Source organism: Phacochoerus africanus, chromosome 4 (genome assembly GCF_016906955.1).
Source record: "Phacochoerus africanus isolate WHEZ1 chromosome 4, ROS_Pafr_v1, whole genome shotgun sequence".
NCBI lineage: Eukaryota > Metazoa > Chordata > Mammalia > Artiodactyla > Suidae > Phacochoerus > Phacochoerus africanus.
In genome coordinates this window covers 31,931,399-31,948,941 of record NC_062547.1, presented here as the reverse complement: position 1 = coordinate 31,948,941, position 17,543 = coordinate 31,931,399, and the positions used below count along the sequence as shown (strand labels likewise).

General features: G+C 37.9%; 1 pseudogene; it reads left to right on the top strand.

Annotated features, from left to right (window-relative positions):
- The first annotated feature begins 1,348 nt into the window (after window positions 1-1,348).
- LOC125124502 (follitropin subunit beta-like) lies at window positions 1,349-14,240 on the top strand (annotated as a pseudogene).
- The last annotated feature ends 3,303 nt before the right edge of the window (window positions 14,241-17,543 follow it).

Here is a 17,543-nt window from a genome sequence, read left to right as displayed (position 1 = left end):
AAAAGCTTTTCATTACTGACTTGTGGGGAATCCAGGTATGCCAATTTGGTTTCTCAAAATGTACATATCTACTAAAAATATGACAGCAAGTAGATAATTTTATAGACCAATTAACCTGGCCCTTGAACTATTCTTTTAGTAATCCAATGCAAACAAAATTATATATCCTTAATGAAATTAACCCCTCCAAAAAAACAATGAAGGCTCATGTACAAAGTTTTCTATTAAAGTGAAAACAGTATTCAAACCGAGAATGAAGAGGCCATTTATAATAATTGCCTTGCTCCAGACTAATCACTTCTTTTTTTTTTAATTTTATGGCTGCACCTGCAGCATATGGAAGTTCTTGGGCCAGGGACTGAATCTAAGCCACAGCTGCAACCCACACCACAGGTGCAGCAATGCCAGATCCTTTTAACCGACTGTGCAGGGCCGGGTATTAAACCTATGCCTCTGCAGTGACCTGAGCTGCTGCAGTTGAATTCTTAACCCATTGCACACGTACAAAGTCCTAATCACTTTCATTTTAAGATAATCCCCAGCAACTTTTTTATTGAAGAATAGTTTCTGTACAGTATTACATGTTATAGGTGCTTGAGACATGAATCACAAATTTTAAAGGTTATATTCCACTATAGTTATTATAAAATATTGGCTATATTCCCCGTGTTGTACACTATATCCTTGTAGCTTATTTTATACCTAAGAGTTTGTAGCTCCCTAATCCCTACCTTTATCTTGTCCCTCCCCCTCCCCTTTCCCCACTGGTAACCACTAGTTTGTTCTATCTATGAGTCTGCTTCTTTTTTGTTATATTCACTAATTTGTTGTATTTTTTAGATTCCACATATAGGTGATATAATACAGTATCTGTCTTCCTCTGTCTGACTTATTTCACTTAGTATAATGCCTTCCAAGTCCATCCATGTTGCTACAAATGGTAAAATTTCATGCTTTTCATGGCTGAGTAGTATTTAATTTAACCGTATCTTCTTTATACATTCATCTTTTGATAGACACATAGGTTGTTTCCTTATCTTGGCTACTGTAAATAATGCTACTATCAACGCTGGGGTGCATGTATCTTTTTGAATTAGTTTTCGCTTTTTTTTCAGATACATACCCTGTGACAGTATAATCCTTTATAAAAAATACACCTCTACTTAAAGAATTACATGAGGAGTTCTGACCTGTGCTGTGTTTCTCTTTTGTCAAAGAGTAATTGCTGAAGCTGAATGTGATGGCTGGAGTGTGGGGAGCAGCTTTATTTCAGTTCAATTTGACAGGGTCAAAGTCTATGACATTTAAAATACTTTGGGTTTCTAATTGTTTGCTTCCCAGGTGCAGGATGAAATCGGTCCAGTTTTGCTTCCTTTTCTGTTGCTCAAAAGCAATCTGATGCAATTGCTGTGAGCTGACCAATCACAGCGGAGGGAGAGAAATGTGCCTTCTGCATGAGAATCAGTACCATGTGGTGTGTGGACTATTGCTACACCCTGGTAGGTACTTTACTTTGCTGGAAGTGAAGGTACTGAGGGTCTGTGAGGCAGGCACATTAATTCCCACTTTATCAATATTTTGTCTCTTCTCAATAACAACCACGAGTCCCTTAGCCAAAACTGCCTGTGCTGTGATTGAGGTAAATTACCATGGTATCATTTAGATGTTTGGGTTTGGATTTAATTTGGATAGAACAAATTCGGGGCAGCTCAGATTGATGTAAATGAACGCATCAGTAATGTGCCAATTCTGCATTTTAAAAGAGCATTTTTCTGCTAGTTTTACCTATTGAGGGATAAACCTGGGCATGAGTACAAATCTATATTTAATCATGGAATATTGTCAGTAGTCTTAAAAAGCCAATTGTGATAATAAAAGGCATACCTCTGCAACAAGGATAGTAACAACATTCATTTTAAAGCCAAATAAAAAATGCAACCAATTATAAAAATCATTTTATTGGCCCATCTTTTATACAATAGAAACAAGCAGCCTGAGAGCAATCAATCCTTGTAGACTAGAATCAAAATGAATCAGCAAACCCACACCCTTCTTTATACTGTTAAGAAAATCAAGGAATAGAGGTATTAAACCATTTGTCTACATTCTCACAGCTTCTTCAAAATAGACTGGCTTAAGGAGAAAGTGTTTCTTTGCCATTTTTTTTTTTTTTGTAGCATCTGGCTGTGTAGAAGTTCGAGAAACTGAAATTGAAAATAGCTCCATTTTAATGAAAATACTTTATTTGGTATTAAATGAATTGAACAGTAAAACTCAATTCACTGCACTTTGTGTGAGATATAGACCTGATGGCAAACTAGGGAAATGAATTAACCCACAGCCCCTTTTTCTCCCTCAAAGCCAATTATTTTCTCATTGGGTAAGTAGAAAAGTGAAATATATTCAGCCTGAATTAAATGTTATGATGTTGCAACTGTGTTATATACTTATGGATTAAGAACCCTCTGCAAAGGTATAGAATTTAAAGCAATGGCAAGGAGGATCCTAGAAGGCAACAGAATAATCCAAACCCAATATGAGACTTCTCAAAAATTTTAGGCACAATAGCAACAATTTAGCTTACAGCTCTTAGTTGTCTTTTAAATATACATAGAAAAGAGTACTTGGAAATATTTTTCTAAGTATTATATGTTTTTACCTGTCATTAGTATAGCTTCAGATTATATAGTACAAAAAAAGTCCTTAAATTGCAAAGATAATATCTGCCTTATTCCTTTATATTTACATGGTTTAATGCCATATAAATTGTATAGTGTTTTAGAAATATTAAATATGTGGGTACTATCATAGTAGAAAGAAAGGAGACACTTATATTTTCTATAATACTTCCAGGACAGTTCAAAAAATGGTATAAGATTCCCATTATGAGATCAAGTCTCCTGTGCTTAAGGATCCTGAAACCGGATGGACTAGTGAGAGGAAATATTAGAGCAAGTGGTATTAAATTCCTGTCTCATATTGACTAAGCCAAACAGAAACTTGTAGAATGTTGCAACCTAACTCTTCCTTCTACAGAACTAAGGACCTGGTATACAAGGACCCAGCCAGGCCCAACATCCAGAAAACATGTACCTTCAAGGAGCTGGTGTACGAGACCGTGAAAGCACCTGGCTGTGCTCACCATGCAGACTCCCTGTATACGTATCCAGTAGCCACTGAATGTCACCGTGACAAGTGTGACAATGATAGTACCATGAGAGGCCTGGGGCCCAGCTACTGCTCCTTCAGAAATAAAAGAATAAAGAGCAGTGGACGTTTTAGGCTGCCGACCTTTGTCCTGAAGGACCAAGATGTCCAAGAAGTTTGTGTGTACATGTGTCCAGGCTGCAAACCACTATGGGAGACCCCACTGATCCCTGCTCTCCTGTGAAGGAGGAGCTCAAAGGACACAGAGTGCTGGGGCCTGGGCCTGTCATCACTCCACCCTGTATTCTAGGTCTGGGCTCTGTTGGTTTCATTCAACATAAAATCAGGGTTTGTAAGCCATTTCCCATTTTTAATAGACGTAGAGGTCCTCTAGAGCAACCGTGTCATTTTTATAGCTGAGAAAACGTAGATTTAGGAGAAGTAGGTCTCAAGACAATGGAGTCAGAAAACTAAATGGAACAAAATCTCCAATAAGATATATAGTCTGCAAGAGCAAAGCCAGTATTGCTTCAGTGTCGTGGAGCAGGTACCTAACTCTCTGTTTCATTACTGGGGGGAGAGTCAGAAAAGTAGGGCAACTAATCCAAGACTGTCCCCCTTATTGCTGATCCACGGTGATGCTGACATCAGTTCTACCTCACCTGTGTTTTTCTGGCAGAGAGTTATTGATTTAAGAACACTGTAAACCAGCTATAATGGAAAAATACAAATCATTATAAAATAAAAAAATAAAACATAAAAAAAGAAGGTGGGAGCAGGAGTTCCTGTCAAGGCATAGCAGAAATGAATCCAACTAGGAACCATGAGGTTGCGGGTTTGATCCCTGGCCTCACTCAGTAGGCTGAGGATCCAGCATTGCCCCGTGAGCTGTGGTGTAAGTCGCAGACATGGTTTGGATCTGGTGTTGCCGTGGCTGTGGGGTAGGCCGGCAGCTGTAGCTTCGATTCAACCCCTAGCCTGGGAACTTCCATATGCCGTAGGTATGGCTCTAAAAAGCAAATAAATAATAAATAAATAAATAAATATTTTTTTAAATGTTGCAATTCTCACTTAAAATAAAAAAAATTTAAAAATGAAAAAATATAGACAAAAAAAAAAAAAAGAAGGTGGGAGCAGGGGTAGGAAGGCAGAAAGCTGGAAAACAGTGCAACCATTCATGATTTTCAGGCTTAAATACTACATTTTAATTATTTCAACCTTGAATTAAGAGCCAAGATGAGAACTATGAATTTGGGTTTGTGGAAATTCACTTGCAAGATCAATGAATGTCTTTTCCTAAGTTGCTAGCCTCTATGTATTTTGCCACTTAAGTAAATTTGATCGAGAACTTCCAGCCTTCTCCCAACTCCCCATTGGGCAATGAGACGTATCATCTCTGGCTTGTGGCTGCACCACCTGAGCCAGAAATCTCCTCCATTGCTGGGATGAGAACCTGGAAGTCCCTGTGATGGCACTTTAGGCAATTTAATAGGCTACATTTAACTTACTTGCCAATTAACTTTTCAGAGAAATAGTTCTCGTAAGAAGAGCTGGCAGTCTAGAGAGCATAGTTCTATTTTCTGAGCTCTCTCTACACTTGCTTTATCAGTTGACTACATGTTCTCCCAAATCTTTTATTTCTTTCAAAGTATACACACTAAAAATGCTTAATAACTGAAATTACTTTTAAAGATATTAACTCTTTTTTACCTGAATGGTGAAACATTAAAAAACCAAAATTTTGGAGTTCCCATCATGGCTCAGCAGAATGAATATGACTGGTATCCATGAGGATGTGGGTTCGATCATTGGCCTTGCTCAGTGGGTTAAGGATGCAGTGTTGTCGTGAGCTATGGTGTCAGTTGCAGATGTGGCTTGGATCTGGCATTGCTGTGGCTGTGACATAGGCCAGAGGCTGCAGCTCCAATTCGACCCCTAGCCTGGGACCCTCCATATTACCATAGGTGTGGCCCAAAAAAGATTTTTAAAAAATGAAAAATGTTATCTACCAAAGGCACAACTTTGGATTTTTCTGTTCTCTTTGAACTATTGCACATGATATATGCATATGAATTTTCATAATATAACTGGCAACATTATTAGAAATCTGTTTTTAAATGTTTCTATAAATATTACATGTACTCCTTGTTCACTTGGAAATATCAATAAGATTTTATTGGATTTTAGTGGGGTTTTTTCCCCTAAAATATCCTTTGTGTTATTTCTTGCATCACCACTTTCTTAATTTATCCCTAGTGCTACTTGGTATCCAGTCTACATTAAAATTTATTTATTCTCAGAAAGCTCTTAGCATATCTCTTTTGCAGCTCAGACTCAATGGGAAATATTCCCTATAACCTTTTTAATCTAGTTAAGTACTTGAGCTAATACACCTTCCAGCACATGGATATCAAGGATTATTCTTCTCAGGAGGAACAGTAAAATCATTTGACAAAAATTCGACATTCTTTCATGATAAAAACTCTCAATACATTGGGTATAAAAGGAATTTACCTCAACATAATAAAGGCCATATATGATAAGCACACAGCTAACATTATATTTAAGCTTTTCCTTTAAGATCAAGAATAAGAGAAGGATGTTTGCTCTCACTATCACTATTCAAATAATACTAGAAGCCCTATATGTAGCAATCAAGTAAGAAAAAGAAATAAAAGTCTTTCAAATCAGAAAGAAGGAAATAAAACTGTCCCTCTTTGCAGATGACATGATCTCATATGTAGAACACCCTAAAGACTCCTCTCAAAAACTGTTAGAACAAATTCATTAAAGTTTCAGGATACCAAATCAGCATACAAAAATTAGTTGCACTTCTACACACTAACAAAAAACTAGCTGAAAGATAAAGAAAATCTCATTTACAATGAATCAAAAACAATACAATAAATGAAATCCCATTCATAATAACATCAAAAGTAATAAAATACCTATGAATAAAGGTAAGCTAGGAAGTGAAAAATCTGTACACTGAAACGTAAAAGACAATGATGAAAGAAATTGAAGAATACATAAATAAATGGAAAGATATCTCATGTTCATGGGTCAGAAAATTAATAGTTAAAATGTCCATGCTACTCAAAGCCATCTATAGATTCAACATAATCCCTGTCAAAATCCATTGTTTATAGAAATAGGTAAAACAATCTTAAAATTTTTATGGAACCATAAAAGACCCTGAATAGCCACAGCAATCATGTGAAAGAAGAACAAAGCTAGAGGCATCACAGCTCCTGATTTCAAACTATACTACAAAGCTATAGCAATTAAAACACTATTATACTAGCACAAAAAAGACACAGACCAATGGAACAGAGTCAAGGAGCAGGAAATAAACCTATGAATATGGTCAACCAATATTTGACAAGAGAGCCATGGATACTCAATAAAGATATTCTCATTATTAATGGTATTAGGAAGACTGGATATCCGCATTAAAAATAATGAAACCCCAGACCCCTACTTTACCTCGCTCACAAAAATCAACACAAAGTGAATTAAAGACTTAAATATAAGACCTGAAACCATAATACTCCAGAAGAAATTATGAGGGTAAATCCCTTGAAATTGGTCATGGCAATGACTTTTTAGCTATGACACTTACAGCGCAAGCAACAAAAGCAAAAATAAATGAGGCTACATCAGACTAAAAATCTTCTGCACAGCAAAAGAACTGATCAACAGTTGAAGAGGCAACCTAGAGAATGGAAGAAAATATTTGCAGATCACATACCTGATAAGGGGTTAATATCCAAAATATAAAAGGAACTCACACAACTCAATATTAAAACAACAAATAACCTTATTTTTTAAATGGGCGAATGACCTAAATAGACATTTATCCAAAGAAGACACACATATGGCCAAGAAGTACACAAAAAGGTGAAACAGCACTAATCATCAGAGAAATGCAAAGCAAAACCACAATGAGTTATCATTTCACATCTGTTAGAATGGTTATTATCAAAAAGATAACAGATAGGAGTTCCCACGGAGGAAACAAATCTGACTAGTATCCATGATGATGCAGGTTCAATTCCTGGCCTTGCTCAGTGGGTTAAGGATCCAGCATTACTGTAACCTATGGTGTAGGTTGCAGACGTGGCTCAGATCTGGCGTTGCTATGGCTGTGGCATAGGCCAGCAGCTACAGCTCTGATTTGACCCCTAACCTGGGAACCTCCATATGCCACAGATGTGACCCTAAAAAAAAAAAAAAAAGATAGCAGATACAAATGTTATCTAGGATGTGGAGAAGAACCCATGCACTGTTGGTGGGAATGTACATTGTACAACCGCTATAGAAAACAGTATAAAGGTTCCTCCCAAAATTAAAAACTGAACTATCATACGATCCAGCAATCCCACTTCTGGGTATGTATGAGAAGGAAATAAAGTCACTATCTCAAAGAGGTATCTGCCCTTCCAAGTTCATTGTAACATTATTTAAAATAGCCAGGACTTAGAAACAACTTAAATGTCCATCACTGGATGAATAAAGAAAATGTGGTAAGGATATACAATTGAATAATTATTCAGCCATAAAGAAGAAGGAAATTCCTCCATTTCTAACATGGATGAATCTTGAGGGTATATGCTAATCAAAATAAGTCAGATATATGATCCCACTTATATGTGGAATCTAAAATAAACCAAACTCATAGAAGAGATTGGTGGTTCCAGGGGTGGGTGATCAAGGGGGGAAAACGGGTAAAGACGGTCAAAGGATACAAAGTTCCACTTACAAGGTGAATACGTTCTGAGGATCTAATGAACATCACAGTGACTATAGTTAACAACACTGTATTAAATAATCGAATGTTACTAAAAGAGATCTTAAAAGTCCCCCCCACACACACAAAATAAATAAAAATAGAAATAAATAAAAATAAATAAGTACAAAGGTGATAGATGGGTGTGGCTAAACTTACTGTGGTGATCATTTCACAATATATACATATATCAAATCTTCACATTTCACACCTTAAACTTAATGGAATATGTCAGTTATATCTTAATAAAACTGGAAAAAAATCAAAATTAAATTCCTAAAGAAAAAAATAATTCTTTCCAAATGACTTTTTTTTTCCATTCAATTTGAAATTCTCAAATCAAGTACATGTTAAATCAGTGGGCCTCTCATAATAAGCATCTGTCCTGTTCTTTAAGAACAGATGTGATTGTATTTTTTGACTGTACAAAGATATAAGAACAAAATGAAAGCTGAGTAGAATCATGGAGAGAGGATTGAAGGCCATCTAGTTCTAAGTTGCCATTTACTGTATGCTAACAGGATAGAGATTTCCAAAAAAAATTAAAAACTGAGAGGCCTGAGATTACATAGGCCATAATAGGGTCAGAATTAGAACTCTGTACTCCTTCTTTTTTTAATGATTTTTATTTTTTTCATTATAGTTGGTTTACAGCGTTCTGTCAATTTTCTACTATACAGCAAAGTGACCCAGTCACACATACATATATACATTCTTTTTCTCACATTATCCTCCATCATAAGTGACTAGATATAGTTCTCAGTGCTATACAGCAGGATCTCCTTGTTTATTCATTCCAAAGGCAATAGTTTGCATCTATTAACCCCAAGTTCTCAGTCCACCCCACTATCTTCCCCTCCCCCTTGGCAACCACAAGTCTGTTCTTCAAGTCCATGAGTTTCTTTTCTGTGGAAAGGTTCATTTGTGCCATATATTAGATTCCAGGTATAAGTGATATTATATAGTATTTGACTTTCTCTTTCTGACTTCTTTCTCTTTCTGACTTACTTTCTCTCTTTGAAATGTCTCCCATTGTGCCATCAAAACATTTTGCCAACCAAACCAACTCATTCAAATACAGCTATCTGCAAAGTACAGACTACCATACACATCTATATTCTCTGTAACATTTTTATGCCAAGACTAGACTGCAGCTCTGATTATCAAAATAATAAATTAGTGACTCTAAATACAGGCTTCTACCTTTGAGGTAAACCCTTGGTGCTTAATAGGTGCCATTAGTGGTCTATTGAATTGATTCAAACTGAACTGAGAATCTCTTCACCTGCCATTTCCATCCAGTCTTCTCTTCTGGAAACATCCAAAACAAAATTAATCTCTTTTCTGCTTGAATATAATTCAAGTAAGGAAAGCAGCTATTTTCTGGTTTCCAGACTAAAGATTAGCAGCTTCTTCAACTTTTATTTTAATAATCCAGGGCCCAGACAAACCTTTCCACAATCCTGATCAATATTCTTTTGTGTGTTAAGGGCTTATATAAAGTATGGGAATTCATAAAGGGCAAAATGGACCCAGATTGAAAATGTTGAATAACTGCAGACAACAGATCCAAATGAAAGGTCTTTGAAGACAAGGAATGTATTATAATTATGTCCTAAGCACCTGACCCAGCCTGACACATACTAGGCTCCAGTGACTATGTTTAAATGATCTGACCAGGGCACAGTCTAACTGCTCTCCGTGTGAAATCATTACGGCAAAACTTTTTGCCCACTTCAAAGATAAGTATTCTTTTTCATACTAAGTGTTACTACCTATCAATGTACTTTAATCAGCCTATTGAGTTTGAATTTTCTATCATTACTTCTTCTATTTCTCTTCAAACAGATAAACAGGAAAAAAATATTTAAGATAAGAACTTTAAATAGGAGGAAATGAAAGATCCAAGACATACAGAAATACCAATATTTTACCCATGTAAACACAGAAACTTTGTTTATATACCATCGGCTGCCCTGAGAAGTAGGCAAAGAATGTTGGTTTAGAAAACCCAAGTTGCTAATAGGTAATATAACAGATGATTGAGAGCAGAGATGTGAGTTCAAATACCAGGCTGGCTCCTTTCTGTGTGTTGTTGGTTAAGCTATGTCATCTCTCTGAGCTTGTGTCCTTATTTTCAAAATAGCAATAATATTTATAATTAGCATTCATATGAAAGTTACTATGAGCTAGATAAAATAGCAATAATATTTATAATTAGCATTCATATGAAAGTTACTATGAGCTAGACACTATAATCTTCGTAGAGGTCTTTGAAGTATGTAATATTACTATCTTCATTTTACAGAAATAAATTCAGAAAGATTAAATAATTTGCACAAGTCACAAAGCCAGCAAGTGGTAGAGCTGAGATTTAAACCTAGGCAATCATCTCCAGAGTTTCTGTTTAGAGCCATTACACCATATCACCTTCACAAGCATGAATTCCAGAATATTCTCTCCTATTCCAATAACTGCCCTTGGCAGCAGAAAATAAAAGAAAGTTGAGCTAGAAAAGAGAGTTGGGCTAGAAGTCAGTCAGGAGGCCTGAATTCTACTCACAGCTCCTCCCTGACTCTGTGGCCCTGAGCAAAATGTTCAAGAGTCATGAATCTGAGGCTTGCTGATGCCTAAAGAGTAATGCAATGAATGACACAGACTAAGGTGTACTCTTTTCATAGAGAAACACTTTTCTTGCATATATAATACATAAATTACATGAGCACACAAGAAGCACTCAATTCAACTGCATCTATCATCATTTACTTTTCCTTCTCCCTTTCTGCCCTCACACTTCCACCATTTTCAACCTTAGGAAAAGTTTAAAAAGCTACATCTCTCAGTTACCCTCACCAATGCAGATCCCAGAGAAAGTTATTAGCATGGAAGTAGCCTTGCAGAGATAAAGCCAGAGGAAGGCCAGGGATCAGTCCCTTTCTGAGCCTGTTTAGTCTTCCAACCGCCACCTTGACTTTCTGGCCAGCTCCAAGCCAGCCACACCAACGGCTCTTTAGCCCCAAGGCTGTGAATGCACAGTGCTTTACAAGCAGTCACAACCTCCCAAATCCACTTAATCCCTTAATCTCCACCTTCTAGCACAGATGCTCACATTGAACACCTGCTTCTCAGCCTTTACCCAGCAGCTTCCACAAAGACCTGAGCCCAGTCCAGCTACTCTGCTCCAACCTTCTCAAACCCTGAAGTTCCTGCTTTCAGAGGAAATGTTCTAGCATATAGCTGGAGTTTGCTAATATGTAAGAGATGAAATCCAAAGTACATTTGGTATTTGGACAAATGTCAAATATTTTCCCTTTGTACCAGATTTAAAATACAAATGGGGGAAGTTTAAAAAAAAAAAAAAGCGAAAAGCAAGCAAGCAAGCAGGCTGCTCTGATTCTGGTGCTGCTTTTTTCCTCCAATAGAGGATTCTAGAAGTGTGAGATTCCCACTGCATTCTAGAATGTTGACCTTATTATGCTCTCTCTGTTGCCATTACTCCCCACAATAGCAGGAAAGAAAAGAGGACACTGGACTAAAAGTCGGTCAGAAGGCTTGGATTCCACTCACAGCAACTCTGGAACTAGCTCAGTGACCATGGACAAGTCACTTCCTTTGTCTTAGCCTCAGAAATCTCCATCTGTAAAATGCAGCAGTCTGCAGGTCATAAATGCATGCCTACAGTGCAATGCAATCAGTGAAATAGACTAAGAATTCATTCAACAGAGAAACACTTTGCTTACCTAAGACAAATAGTATTCTCCACTTTCATAAAGAAATATGCTCATTTCATTCAGGAAGCTTTACTTTTCAGGTGGTTTAAGATTTACCAAAAATAGTAGAGTTTTGATATAGTCCACACCCAGTTCCCCTTTTGCTAACATCATGCAGTAGGATCATACATTCATCACAAATTATTTTTTCTTAAAATATGTGGCCTTCTCAGCCTATCTACGAATATGAATGCAGAGAACTATATCTCTGCTGAGGAAGAGCAAAGGCAATTTTATCTTGATCATTCAGCCTAAATTACAGATATAGCAGGGAGTGGAGAAGACAATGTTAAGAGGCACAAATCCCAGGAAAGGGAGGAGGTGAAGGACAGACTGGGGGTATGAAAGCCACTCAGGAATGCAGATCCTGTACCTCTAGAACTCTGGGTTTTATCTTTGCTTTTGTTTTTCTTTTTGTTTTTAATTTTTTAAATTGTTATTTCCCCAATACATTTCTTTTCTACTGTATAGCATGGTGACCCAGTTACACATACATGTATGCATTCTTTTTTCTCACATTATCATGCTCTATTGCAAGTGACCAGACATAGCTCCCAGTGCTATACAGCAGGATCCCATTGTTAATCCATTACACAGACAATAGTTTGTATCTATTAACCCCCAATTCCCAGTCCATCCTACTCCCTCCCCCTCCTGCTTGGCAACCACAAATCTATTCTCCAAGCCCATGATTTTCTTTTCTGTGGAAGGGTTTACTTGTGCCATATATTAGGTTCTAGATATAAGTGATATCATATGGTACTTGTCTTTCTCTTTCTGACTTACTTCAAATAAACTAAAAATCCAGATTTGTATGTAAAACATCAATTTTTAAAATTTTAAAGGTTGGTTTATTTCTTTTCCCTTCTCAAATACTGTGCTGGCCAAATAAAACAGATATGCTAAGTCGATTTGGCCTATGACTTTCAGTTTGGGATCTCTGGTTGTGTTAGTTTCTCTTGGCCCAAGTCAAGTATCAGCAGGACTGGTTCCTTCTGGAGGTTCTGATGGTCTATTTCCTTTCCTCTTTCAGCTTCCAGTGGCCACCTGGTTCCCTTGGCTTGTGGACCCTCATTCCATCTCCAAAGCACTTCACTCTAATTCTGCCTCTGGCATCACAGGGCCTTCTCTGCTGACTCTGACTGCTCCTGAATCCCTCTTATAAGATGTGTTATGATTACTTCAGGCCCACACACACTATCCAGGATAATCTCCCCATTTCAAGATCCTCAACTTAAGCATTTGCCATCTAAGGTAACAGTCACAGGTCCCAAAAGATTAAGATGTGAACATATGCGGGGGGGGGGGGGGAATGTCAATATCCAGTATCCCATATCAGTTTATAGGCTCTGTTTCCGACTTTTGTATTTAAGGATTCTCGTTCAGATCACTTTCTTATAACGCCATCTTCTTTCTTACAATTCCATTTTCTTGGCCTTTCTATAAGAGAAGCTCTTTTTAGCAAGATAATTGGGGGGCAAATGTTATATGCCTAGGAGTGTGCCAAGGACAGAGGAGAGAAGTAAATATTCAAGAGAAATGTTCTTTTCTATTCAAAAGGTTTTTTATATACTTGGGAAAGGATAAGAATTTACAGACAGTGCAATACTCTGAAGATTTTCATTAGATCTAGGGGAAAGCATTGGGGACATACAGAGTTTTTTGCAGGAGAATATTACATAAGTATGTATCATCATCATCCATTTACTGACACTTGACAGACCATCTATTAGTCCCCATTTCCATATATGAACTTCAAAAATCCATACTACAGAGGATACAGACTGTGAAAACACAGGCCCAAGATGAAGGGTATGAGAAAGGTCAACATCTCTGAGATGAAACTATTTGAAGGAACATGACCAGAACCACCTTATTCCCCTGAACCAAAATTTATACCCATTACTATAGCCATAAACTGTTATGGAGGAAGGGCATCTTTTCACTGGAACCCTGAAGTAGACATCTTTTGGAGTACCTGCCCCATACATAAGTCAATGACCCTACTCCCTTTTTCTGGGAAATACATCTCCCCTAACTCATCAAAATGCCTTCTTGGCCTATCTTCACAATCACTGACTCCATATGATTGAGCCAATAGGCATCTGATGCATACAGATCCATCCCTAGACATTTGGAATTAAAACCAAGAGTTGAATTAGTTGAGGTCTCTTACGAAAAAACTTGTTAGGATGAAGAATTACTATGTTTCTTCATCATAGACTAGGGGTGTGGTGAGAACCACTCTACACAAAGACAGAGCAAGCATGAAGCAATCACACACAGGGAGACTGAAGCCATGTTCAGAGAAGCCTCATGGCTTTTACATTTCTGCTTCCAGCCACTTCTTAGATTTGGCTGCATTATTGCCTTGAGTTCCAAAAGACAACTCTGTTTCTTTAAATAAATTTCCTGTCTTTCCTTAGGTGAGACCAGGTTGGCTTCTGTCATTTGAAACTAAAAAAGCATCACGGTCTCCTGAGATCTCTCAAAGAGCGTCCCCTGAAGGCTCCCCTCACCGCTGTCTCTATTGAAAATGTTTCCTACTATTATTGCATTTGGATCCCTGTCCTTTAGGAACTATTTCAGAAGAATTTGGCACCTGGCATCTATAAGATTTGAGAACAGAGGACACCTTAGGCAACACAATTCACACATCACTTTTACAAAAGTGAAATGTTTGGCCTAATTTCTCAAAATAAAGTCATTTTTATGGGTGGTGAAATTTCTCATGACCCAGTTGCTGGATGGTTTCATGTAAACCTTGAAAGTTTACAGGAATTTGATCCTCATCCCAGGCACTGCCCAAATTTTAAGGAATAAAGTGAGATTTGATAGATACCTGTTTAGTGTTTTCACTTATTAAACAAGTATCATAGATATGTGAAGACAGGTTACTCGGTGTTTTGCCATTTATAGAATATTTTCACTCACTGTGCCTCATTTGAGACTCGCAACAGTTCAAAAGATCCTGTCTCCCCATTTTAAAGATTTCAAAGCAGCTGAATGATTTTTTTTCCCTTTTTTTGGCTGCACCCCACGCATGTGGAAGTTCCTGAGCTAGGGATCAAATCCACGTCACAGCAGTGACCCAGGCCCCTCCAGTGACAAGGCTGGATCCTTAACCTGCTGTGCCACAAGGGAACTCCTTGATTGATTTGACCAAAGGAAATGGCACTGGACTCTGAGCCCCAGATGGATAAGTATAAAATCTAACTAATCTTAATATACTAATTACCCTGCACATTAAGTGATATTTTAATGTTTCAGGACTAAAAGTTTTACATAGCATTTTACACAACTCCAATCCACTGATATTGGTTCCCTGCAATACTGAGTTGAGAAGGATTCTGAGAGTGCATCTGGACTCTGCAGAGGTGCTGTGATTGAATAGCACTGCCCCTGACAAGTACGGGAGAGAAGAATGGCAGCACAGTGCTCAGTATTTTTATCCCTAGAGCAGATGCTCTATAAATATTCATTGCGTTAAGCCAAACAGGCAGACCCAGGACTGAAAACCAAGTCATCTAACTGTGTTTGGTGGTGTTCTTTCCATGACATTAGAGAGCATCTTCCCTCCTACCCTTAAAATTCTAAACCCAGGGGTAAGAAAACTACAGCCCAAAGACCAAACTTGGCCTGCTTTGTGTTTTTGGAAATGAAGTTTTATTGGAACACAATCACTCTCACTTGTTTAAGTATTGCCTGCACATACTTCTCTGAAACATTGACAGAGTTCAGTAGTCATAACAGAGACCAGGTTGCCACAAAAACGAAAATATTTACCATCTGTCCCTTCACAGAAAAAGTCTGAGCCAAATCAAAGAAGTTCAGAGTAGCTCCAAACAGAGTAATGAAATCCTATCTTTTTTCCTCCATAGAAGAAAAGTGCCCAGCGTTGCACTGTGGTGACCATTAACACTCTAAGATAAGCAGGCAAGTGTGTACTCCTTATTCACATATTAATGGGTGAGCCTTCAGAAAAGAAGCATCTCTAGTAGTGATGCAGCGGAAATGAATCTAACTAGGAACAATGAGGTTGCAGGTTCAACTCCTAGCCTCACTCAATGGGTTAAGGGTCTGGTGTTGCCATGAGCTGTGGTGTAGGTTGCAGACGTGGCTCGGATCCTGCATTACTGTGGCCATGGTGTAGGCTGGCGGCTACAGGTCTGATTCAATCCCTAGCCTGGGAACTTTCGTGTGCCATGGGTACAGCCCTAAAAAAGACAAAAAAAAAAAAAGGAAAAGAAGAATCTCTAATATGAATTAAGGACTTAATTGTGTGTGTGCCTGAAGTGATCTATTCATTGAAGAGTAAAAGAAAAATACAACATAAAATGGTAATAATCAAATGAAAACCTATTGTAAACCCCTATTCACCCAGGATTCAACCAACCAGTCATTACATTTTTTTTTTTCCTCTTGGGGGAGAAATACTAAATGAGATTGGGTCATGAAATTGATGGGAGAAACAGTTTTAAGCATACCCATTCATAAATAAAAGTAACTGATAATCATAATTACAACAGTAAAGACTTATGGGTTATGTAAAGAAGACCTGGTAATATTTGTGAGACTTAGAGGGTAATATGAAGCTAACCAGTGATAATGAATCACAGGTGCCCAAGTTCTGAGCACACAGGAGAATAGTACATTGGTTTTATCTTTTAACTTTTGTTTTTATGCAGTATTATAGGAGTTAAGCCAAAGAACAGAAAGAGAGAAAACATACTGATGGTAGATTATCAAAGTACACAATGCAACAACACTCACCTTGGTGATCATTAAATATTTGTGAGCAATAAGGAAATTTATACACAGCCATCACTGCAGTGGGAGAAAATAATAATAAAACATCAAACATTTAAACATGCCACCAGTACCAGATATTATGGGAAAACATTGTGATAGAGACTATGCTGAGTTGATTGAAAATATGGTGGCTATTAATTCCTCACATCCAAGCTCATACATATCACTCCTCAGAATAAGTGGATCTATTCTCTTCCCCCTTGAATCTAGGCAGGCCCTAGGACTAGCTCTTGAGGCAGAAAATAGATAGAGTCCAGGACAGACATTTGCAACTAGCCTCTTGTTTACACTTCCTGAGGCAGGAGATAAGTGGTCTCCAGGATACATATTTACAACCAGCCACCTATCTATAATTCAAGATAGAAATAACAACTGGCACAAGACAAATAATTGGCACTTGTCTTCTGTGAATGTGTTAAACAATGATAATGACAGGATCAAGAGGGGGGCTAAACCCTGCTTGGGCAAAACCAAGAGGTCACATCCTTCCCATCCTCAGGGTTAATGAGACCCCACCTACACCTCTGGGTCAGAAAGGGAGGGGATGCTGGACCATAACAAGTCTAGATAACCTCCCCACAGTGCTTTGGAATCCATCTTGGCCAAAAGATGCGCACACAGACTTGGGAGGGCCCTGGGTCTGATCAGGTGTGAAAAATAAAGCAAGATAATTGGCCAAAGGAAAACAAAGACCTGGAAGACCGGTCCTATATAAGTGATTTAAATCATCTCTCTGGCATGCTTCTCATTCAGGGGGATGCCTGCACCTGCACTCCTCCTTTAGGTGTGTATTACTGTTTGCTTCTGCTTTACATAAACAGACTACTTCTGTGTGTGCTCTCCCACATGTTGTATTGCGTTCCTAACAATAAAGTTTGTACCTGTTTTTATAGTTTTTGTCTCCGTGAAACATTCTTGCTTTCGTGGCGGGGACGGGTGGGGCAAGAATCAGGGCAATTCTGCTTCTAGCCTCTAGCTAGTCTAGTGGCTAGGATTCCTGGTTTTCATCCAGGCTGCCCGGGTTC